General features: G+C 42.0%; 1 pseudogene across 1 annotated transcript; it reads left to right on the top strand.

Annotated features, from left to right (window-relative positions):
* The first annotated feature begins 7867 nt into the window (after nt 1-7867).
* On the top strand, nt 7868-8903 carry LOC128590398 (cleavage stimulation factor subunit 1-like; annotated as a pseudogene). The gene has a single exon (XR_008381270.1). The product of XR_008381270.1 is annotated as a cleavage stimulation factor subunit 1-like (transcript).
* The last annotated feature ends 322 nt before the right edge of the window (nt 8904-9225 follow it).

The following is a 9225-nucleotide window of genomic DNA, read 5'->3' as shown; positions in this document are numbered from 1 at the left end:
TTCAGAGGCCCCAAATCAGATTGAGGCTAAGTTGCCTACAGTAATAACCCATTCAGCAACTGAATTTCCTATTTTTCCTCTCTCACTTTCCACACTCTTTCACTTATTCTACCTGGGATCCTGTTCAAAATAAATTCCTTGTGTTCAATGCCTCATCTCAAAGTCTGATGAGGGACTCAAACTAAGACAATTCGCACTGGAAGTGGCCCGAGAACGTATATTCTCAATGTTAAGAAGGCAACTAAAACCCCTCTGGTTGTGATGAGTACAGTGGTAATAATGCTGGCACTTAGAAGAGTCACAATCACCCATATTTCCACCTCTGTGTACTTGGATGAGGTAAAGGTGAAAGGAGAATCTTGGCTTATACAACAGAGCTAATGCCTGGAAGACATGGGGTGGTGGTCATCACAGGAATGGAAGATTTGTCTTGTTTTTGGTAACTAACCTAGAAGAACTGAGAAAAGAAAAAGGTAGGCTTCCATCATCCAGATGGAAGCCCATTCAGAATGTGGTAATGGAAGCCAGAAGTCCTCTTGGAAGCATCTAAAAATGTATTCATTTCACACAACCAGAGGGCAAAGTAAACAGAAGGCACTGCATTTAGGGAGCTGCTTTGAATTCTCAAGGCAAAAAATAATACCACCCTGATAATACTGCTCTGACCTGTTTATCAGAAGACTGGTGATCTTGAGGGAGCCTGAGAGGGTATCTGAACAATCTCTTGAAGCCCTCGCTAAGGAATCAGCTTAAGGAAAACATCTTGCATGACTGGTTACTAGCCTCAAGAATGCCAAATTCATGTTGATAGATGGAACCAATGATCATTACATGTAATCTCTGTTTGTGCTGTTTCTCCAGTATCTAGAATGCACAGGAATGGTAATTAAAATATGCAAGTAGAATTGACCCCCTACACTCCCAGAGACCCATCCTTATGAATTTAGGCTCTTCTTGATGACAGGCCTTGATCACAGGGTATGTGTGTAGAGAGGGGGACATTTATGCAGGGATAAAGTAAGGATTCCACTGCATCTATACCAATGGCTGCACCCGAAGGTCTCAGTGATCCCATGCCAATAAACAAGCAGGTAAACATGGGAGTTACTGTACTGGGACAGAGACTGGCTTTGATTATCTTGAAGAACTGGAGTTGTTGCTACATAATTGGCTCTGGGAGGAAGATGTCTAAAATTTGGGGTATTCACTAGTGCACCCTTTAGTGCTTCTATGATGATAATAGCAGGTGGGCCTGGCAAGGACAAGACAATCAAGGCTAAACCCCTTAGAAACAAAAATCCAGCCATTCCCTGAGCAAGCAGCTTAGACTGGTGCAAGGGCTGGCCAAGGATAAGGGAAATCATCAGAAAAGGTGCTAAAGGAGAGAGATAATGGGTGTAGATTATAGCCTCGGGGCCAGCTCAGCTGCAGCAGGGAAGATTGTGACTTGTTCCACCACTTATTCTGCTATTTTCAGTCTATTTTTTTTTTTTTAGATTACAGCCAGCTACAACCCTGAAATATCAGGAATAGAGTAAACTCAAGATGAGCATAAGAGGATTGGATCACAGCAAGGTGTGAACATGGTAGTCATTATCGATACCTTGTTCACAGCCCCCAGTTCACACCCTGACTGCTTCCCATCTCAAGTGCCATCGCTCTGTGTCTCTGCTGAAACCCTTCCCAGCCCAAAGTTCAAGAAGCCTGGAAGTACTGGAGGCTTAACGCTTCCACAGTCAACCTCTAACCAGTGAGGTTCAAGAGCCAGAAGATAAATCGTCCAACCTCCTCAGACCCCAGTGGGTTCATAGTGAGTCATAGTCTATAGGGTTTCTCAGAGGAGCACCAGTGGAATTGAGGCCCTATTTGCTCAGCAAAGTGGAATCTACTAGTTAATGCATCCTTTTTTTTTTTTTTTAACTTTTCTCCTTTATTTCCTCTTTCTTCTTTCCCTTTCCCCACTTCATCCCATGAGCTTCCTGAGATCACCAAACAGGGTCTTTGTAACCAAGTTCTTATCTCAGTCTGCAAAGACAGTAAGTTTTCATCAGAAGTTTGCCTACATACACTTGTTATTTGCTGCAATATTGCTAATAATTTTATTGAGAGACATAATACAATATCAATTGAGAGGCCTAAATAAGACCTATCTGTAGTAATACCTTCAATAAAAACATGAAGAACAGTTTTTAAAAGTTATTTTCACTAGCTTATAGAAACTGAAGAAATTTAATTGTTAAAAAAAATGTAGCAATACATACTAACACCATACAAAGAGAATAATTTAATAACTATAAAATGGTTGGCAGGGCTGTCAACTATCTAGAGATTATTTTGAAATAGCCATCTTTGGCCAACTACTATGATTAATAAAACCAACATGTTCATGATGCAGGCAAAATAAACGTTATCAGTCAAATTTAATAGGTATACTTTTTTCCTTTAAAAGTTGTTGAGTTGTCTACGTTTCTCAGCTCTCCTTCATTTTTCATTTTTTGGAAGAGTTTTCACATACGCAAATACACACACATTTGACACACATACACACGTTTTTTCTTTTAAATATTTTCAAAGTGCAGCTCTACAGACTCACACATTTTAACTTGGGTAATGCATGCAGTATTCTCTCTGGAATGCAGATGACAAACAAATCCATGCTGGGGACAAATATATAGTTGTCCTTCCTTTATCTCCTAAGCATATTAGGAAACCCTCCAGGACTGACATTACTAAGCCAAGTTCAGAAGGGCCTGCACATTCACAGAGAGGAGAATGTCAGTGGCATCCAAAAAAAGTCAAAAATCAGGAATAAATAAGCTGTGCTCATTTTAAACCATTTAATTATTTGTTGAATAAATCTCATTTTATTTGTTTTCACTTTTGATGGAATGTTAGTTTGTAAAACCAAACAACGTCCAGATTCTTTCTTCCCATAGGTCTATTAAATACCAAAAAGTACTCCTTGGCATATTTATCCCCCCCACCCCAATACAGACATTGCTGAACCTCAATTTTTTTATCATTCTCCACTTCGACCAGATGGTTCTAATGTGAACTTCTAATTATAGACCTCTGACCTTTCTGTTCCCGTCATCAGGGTGGGTGTGGGATGGTGGGAAAGGGTTCTTTCTTTCCTGAAGATGATGATGCCTGTTAGCTGCAGCATGTGGAGAAAACAGCTTTGAAGAATGAAGCCAAATTGCAGAGACATGTGACACAAAACGTCAAGTCCTCAGATGTAGGAACTCCCCACCACCCAACTCTGCCTGCACTGTCTTCTGGGGCTTGGCCGTTCCCTCTTCCTTCTTTCTGCAGCTCTTTTTTCTGCAAATATCTTTCCCATTATCCCTCTTTGGTGCTCAAAGGAAGCTAAGTTGGGTTTCTGCTATTAATATTTATAACCAAGAGCACTGATTAATGTACTAATTTACTTTTTTTGGTTATTTTAAAAAACAGCTTATAAAATCAACTAGTTAATTGAGTTGAACATTCTTCTGCTTTTCCTTTTTAAAATCACAGGAATTGATTTCTAAGGAATAGGTTGTAGCTGGCTGCTGGGATTGTTTTCACCTGTTCTTCTTTCTGCCCAGAGCCACCCAGCTCAGATATTGACCACAAGCATTAAACTCAGACTCCTGGCTGGAGTTTGGAGGTAGATGGGTATCACGGCTCAGGTTCAACAGCAAACAGAGCTTCCTAAATTGTAATGGTGGGTTACCACAGCTCAGGTGCTACCAAAGTAGGACTCCTAAGCAATTCCTAGGACTATACTCGCTTTTTTTTTTTTTTTTTTGTCCGGGGCTGGGTCTGAACCCGCCATCTCCAACATATGGGGCCTGTGCTCTACTCCTTTGAGCCACAGGCACCACCCTATCCTCGTCTTTTTATCACAATAAGAAAAATAAGAGATCGCAGCAAATAGCTTTTATCTACTACACTGTAGATTGACAATTCTTAAAATTCTTTTTTTTTTTTTTATAATTCTGAAGACTTGCTTCAATATTGATTTTAGGAGTTTTGTTCCATATTTTAGTGAGTACTCCCTTCTGTTTTTAATCTTTCAGAACCACACAAGGATACATGATCTTAGCCATATTCAGTTTGTCAATTTGTCCCAAATGCAGATTTAAAAGAGATAGGACTTGATTGGTCTAGCTTGGGTCACCTGGTCACCCTTTCCTAGGAGGTGGGCAGGGCACATCCAAAAACCTCACCTGTTGGGAAGTGGCAATTCTCTAAGGGAAATCAGATGCTGAAAGAGGAATGGATACTTCCAATGTCTTATTTTTCTTCCTCCCTTTCTTGCTTTCTTTTTTCTTTTTTTTTTTTTTTTTTGAGACAGGGTCTCACTCTGTCATCCAGTCACCTAGGCTAGGGTGCAAGGGCACAATCACACAATTATCATTCACTGCAAACTCAAACTCCTGGGCTTAATCAGTCCTCCTGCCTCAGCCTGTAACAGAGACTACAGGCACACACCACCCACCAGCTAATTTTTGTGTAGAGACAGGATGTCACTATGTTGCTCAGGCTGTTCTTGAACTCTTTACTGGCTTCAAATGATCTTTCCACCTCAGCCTCCAGAGTACGAGGATTACAGGCATGAGCCACTGCCCTGGTCAGCTTCCAGTGTTTCCAGCAGAGCTTCCTGAAATGCCACATTCACCTGCATTATACAAAGAGACCAGACTACTGCTTTTGAATTTCCCACTTTCATTTTTTACTTAGCCTTAGGCAGGATTCTTGGAATCTTTTTTCCACTTTTTTCTATTCTTTTCTTTTTTCCAGCAAAAAAATACATTTTCTCTACATTTCAGCAAGAAGTGTTCCTTTAAACTATTTCCTGACTGAATCTATCTTGTCTAATGTGGAAAGGTGAGCATTATAAACAGGCTGCACAATAAGAAGAAATCTCATTTGAGGTTGTAAAACAAAAAAAAAATTGTATCATTTTATTTTTTTAGAGATAGTTTCACTGTATTGCCCAGGCTAGTCACAGGTGCCATCATAGGGCACTCTAGCCTTGAACCCTTGAACTCAAGTGAGCCTCTCACTTCAGCCTCCCAAGTAGCTAGATAAAATACTTTAAAATAGAGGGCAGAGACAAGATGGCTGACTGAAGCCAGCTTTCCACAGAGGCTCCCATCCAGAAGTAGAGTCAAAGGAATTTAGCAAGTGACCTGGTGGATTAGAGCCGCACCAAGAGAGAAGGTTGAAGAATGCACATCAACCCCACTGAGGCGAGCTGCAACCCCAAGGATACAAACAAAAGGTACAAAATTCATCACCAAGTGGACAGGAGTCCCCTGCCCCATGAGACTGGCTTGGAGTGCCCCATAAACAAACGAGCAGAATTCAAAGGTCTTCCCACTACACTCCACAGGAGAAACCCTCTAAAAACCGCACCTACCTCCCCTACTAGGATGCCACAGTGTTCTCCTGCCAAGCATAAAACTGTATAAAACTGTACATATTCTCTACCTGCAATTCTGAGTTCTCAGCACTCCCCTCCACTCTCACTCTGAGGTCTGGAGGCCTGTCCCCCAGGAGTCCAGATTCTTGGGTGATTTCTCGAGGGGTGAGGATAGGGCCTAGACTGCAGCTGGTCAGTGCTGATTCTGTGGCACAGGAGTGAGGAGAAGATGGTTGGATGAGAGGAAACCAAACCAGAGCGGTGGTGCCCCAAGGTGCAGAGCAGCAGCCATTTTTGGCAAAAATAGGGCTCACTCCTAGATATTCCAAAGCCACACCCCATGTCTCCCTGGGCAACCAGAGGAGGCCAGGCATCTTCTCAGGTGGCAACCACTGTGGAACAGATCTGGGATGGAAACACAAGCCCCATGAGTAAAGGGTTTGCCTGTGGTGGTATCAGCCTGGGTGGAGCACAGGGACTAGAAAACATATGCACAAAGCTGGGAAATTCCCAGGGCAGGGCTGACACAGAGGACCACTTTACTGAGCCTAAGATGCACCCGGCCCTCAGGGGATTGTCAGCCTATAGACAAAGGAAGGCAGGAGGCTAGAACTGACCGCTAACCGAATACAAACCAGCAAGAGCAAAGATAGGGCCTGAGGTGCAGGCTCTGGGAAATCAAAACAGTTTCTCTTCTGCATGGGAATTTAGCAGGGACAGAAACAAATTCCCGCAAAGTTGTTCTGTTCTGTTCTGTCAGTAACATCAATCAGGGGTGTGGCTGGAACTGAGTGAACAACCCCCCAGCCTCCATCAAGCACCTGAGGTTGTCAGGCCTCACCTCCCCCTGCTGGATACAGGCAGAGCACAGTGGCCTTGTGATTCAGGCAGGTGCAAACCCCTGGAGTATCTGTTCACTAGAGGCAACTGGGTCACAGCCCTTCAGGGCTATCAGTGACTGGGTGTGACAGAGGTACAAGGTGGGGAAGGAGGCATCAACCTTCCCAGACTAATCTATTTGCTGGGTGGGTCCTCCTGACTTCATGGAGCACCGGAGCAAGTCATATCTGAGATGTCATCAGACCTCTGAGATCCAGTTGCCAGAGACCTTTTAAACTCTCCCACCTGAGACAGGTGCTGACTGAGACAATTGATCTGGACCTTTTGAACTGAGCCAATCACCCAAGGACTATCCAAGTGGTGCCCTGGGTGTGTGGTTGTAGGAAGGTTTGATTTTCCTTTTCCAATCGTTGCCTGCAGGGGGTGGGGTGACTTAATTGCTGGTATTTCTCCACAGCTGAGACTTCAACCCAGAGTAACCGTTTCACTAGGGTTGGACAGAGAACAGCTGAAAAAAAGACAGAACCACTTAGCCCCACCACACCAAACAGGTCCCCAGTTTCTCAGGCCATAGCACTGTACGAGTCCTTGACAAAACTCCATGGGAAAAATCAGTGTAAAACAATCACAGGGCAGAATCAGCGGAAAAACTCTGGTAACATGAATAACCCGAATAGATCAACCCCCCCCAAGGAAAGATATGGCAGATGTAACTGAAGAACCCATGCATAAATAGCTGGCTGAGATGTCAGAAATGGAGTTCAGAATTTGAATTACAAACAAGATTAATAAAATAGAGGAAATTTTGGAATTAGGAATTCGAGCAGCAATTCAAAAGTCGGAATTAGAAATTCGAGGAGAAATTCAAAAGTTGTCTCAAGAATTTAACGAATTTAAAGACAAAACCACCAAAGATTTTGATACACTTAAGCAAGAATTTGCAGCCCTCAAAGATCTGAAAAATACAGTAGAATCCCTCAGTAACAGAGTGGAGCAAGCAGAAGAAAGGATTTCTGATATCAAAGACAAAGCTTTTGAATGCTCCCAAACTCTCAAAGAAGAAGAGAAATGGACAGCAAAAATGGATCATTCTCTCAGAGAGCTCTGGGATAATTCGTAGAAAGCTAATATCCACCTCATTGGAATCCCTGAAAGTGATGAAGTGGCCTCGCAAGGCACAGAGGTGCTTCTCCATGAAATTATGAAAGAGAATTTTCCAGACATGCCAAGAAATTCTGAAATTCAAATAACAGACAGTTTCAGAACCCCAGCATGACTCAATCCAAATAAGACATCCCCCAGGCATATAATAATTCTCTAAAGTTAATATGAAGGAGAAAATTCTGAAAGCAGCCAGACGTAAGAAATCCATTACCTACAAAGGGAAGAATATTAGAATGACTGCAGATCTCTCTGCTGAAACTTTTCAAGCCAGAAGAAAGTGGTCATAGACTTTTAATCTCCTAAACAAAATAACTTTCAACCCCAGATCCTGTATCCAGCTAAACTGAGTTTCATTTATGATGGAGAACTTAAATACTTTAATGATGGAGAGAGCAGGAGACCAAGGGAGCGGGACCAGCTGCTGGCAGGGAAATTATCCTCTTCTCCAAGATGTACAGAACCAAAGTGGGCTTGAAGGACCACCAGTAGCTCTACAAGCTGATAATTAGCCAGCTGCTCTATGATGGCTACATCAGCATTGCTAATGGCCTCATCAATGAAATCAAGCCTCAGTCTGTTTATACACCCTCGGAACAACTCTTGCATCTCATCAAACTAGGAATGGAAAATGACGACACTGCAGTTCAGTATGCAATTGGTTGTTCAGACACAGTTGCCCCAGGCACAGGGATTGACCTGGAATTTGATGCAGATGTTCAGACTATGTCCCCAGAGGCTTCTGAGTATGAAACATGCTATGTTACATCCCACAAAGGACCGTGCCATGTAGCTACATATAGTAGAGATGGACAGTTGATAGCTACTGGGTCTGCTGATGCTTCCATAAAGATACTTGACACAGAGAGAATGTTGGCCAAAAATGCCATGCCAATAGAGGTCATGATGAATTCATCTCCAGAATATGGAAAATCACCCAGTGATTCGAACTCTCTATGACCATGTGGATGAAGTCACATGTCTTGCTTTCCACCCAACAGAACAGATCCTGGCTTCTGGCTCAAGGGATTATACTCTTAAATTATTTGACTATTCCAAACCATCTGCAAAAAGAGCCTTCAAATACATTCAGGAAGCCGAGATGTTATGCTCCATCTCTTTTCATCCTTCTGGAGACTTTATACTTGTTGGAACTCAGCATCCAACTCTTCACCTTTATGATATCAACACCTTTCAATGTTTTGTCTCTTGCAAGCCTCAAGATCAACACACTGATGCCATATGTTCCGTTAATTACAATCCTAGTGCCAATATGTATGTAACTGGTAGCAAGGATGGCTGCATCAAATTATGGGATGGTGTTTCAAATCGATGCATCACAACCTTTGAGAAGGCACATGATGGTGCTGAAGTTTGTTCTGCCATTTTTTCCAAAAATTCTAAATACATTCTTTCAAGTGGAAAAGACTCTGTAGCTAAACTTTGGGAAATATCTGCAGGACAAACACTGGTCAGATATACAGGTTAAAACCCTGTTATGTTAGCACATTGAGATTTGTTTAAAGATTTTTTTATTTATTTATCTATATGTTTAAAGTTTTAATATTTAGTAGAATTCAAAAGGTTCTTGAAAATGAAAAAACTATCAAGAAAACATAAGAAATTTTGATGTTAAAAATTAATTTTGACAGCCCTCAGAATGGGAGAAGATATTTGCAGGGTATAACTCTGACAAAGGTTTAATAACCAGAATCCACAGAGAACTCAAACGCATCAGCAAGAAAAAAACAAGGGATCCCATCGCAGGCTGGGCAAGGGATTTGAAGAGAAACTTCTCTGAAGAAGACAGG

The sequence above is a fragment of the Nycticebus coucang genome, chromosome 1 (genome assembly GCF_027406575.1).
Source record: "Nycticebus coucang isolate mNycCou1 chromosome 1, mNycCou1.pri, whole genome shotgun sequence".
NCBI classification, from domain to species: domain Eukaryota; kingdom Metazoa; phylum Chordata; class Mammalia; order Primates; family Lorisidae; genus Nycticebus; species Nycticebus coucang.
Note: the sequence above shows the minus strand (reverse complement) of the source record. Positions and strands in the feature narration are given on the sequence as shown.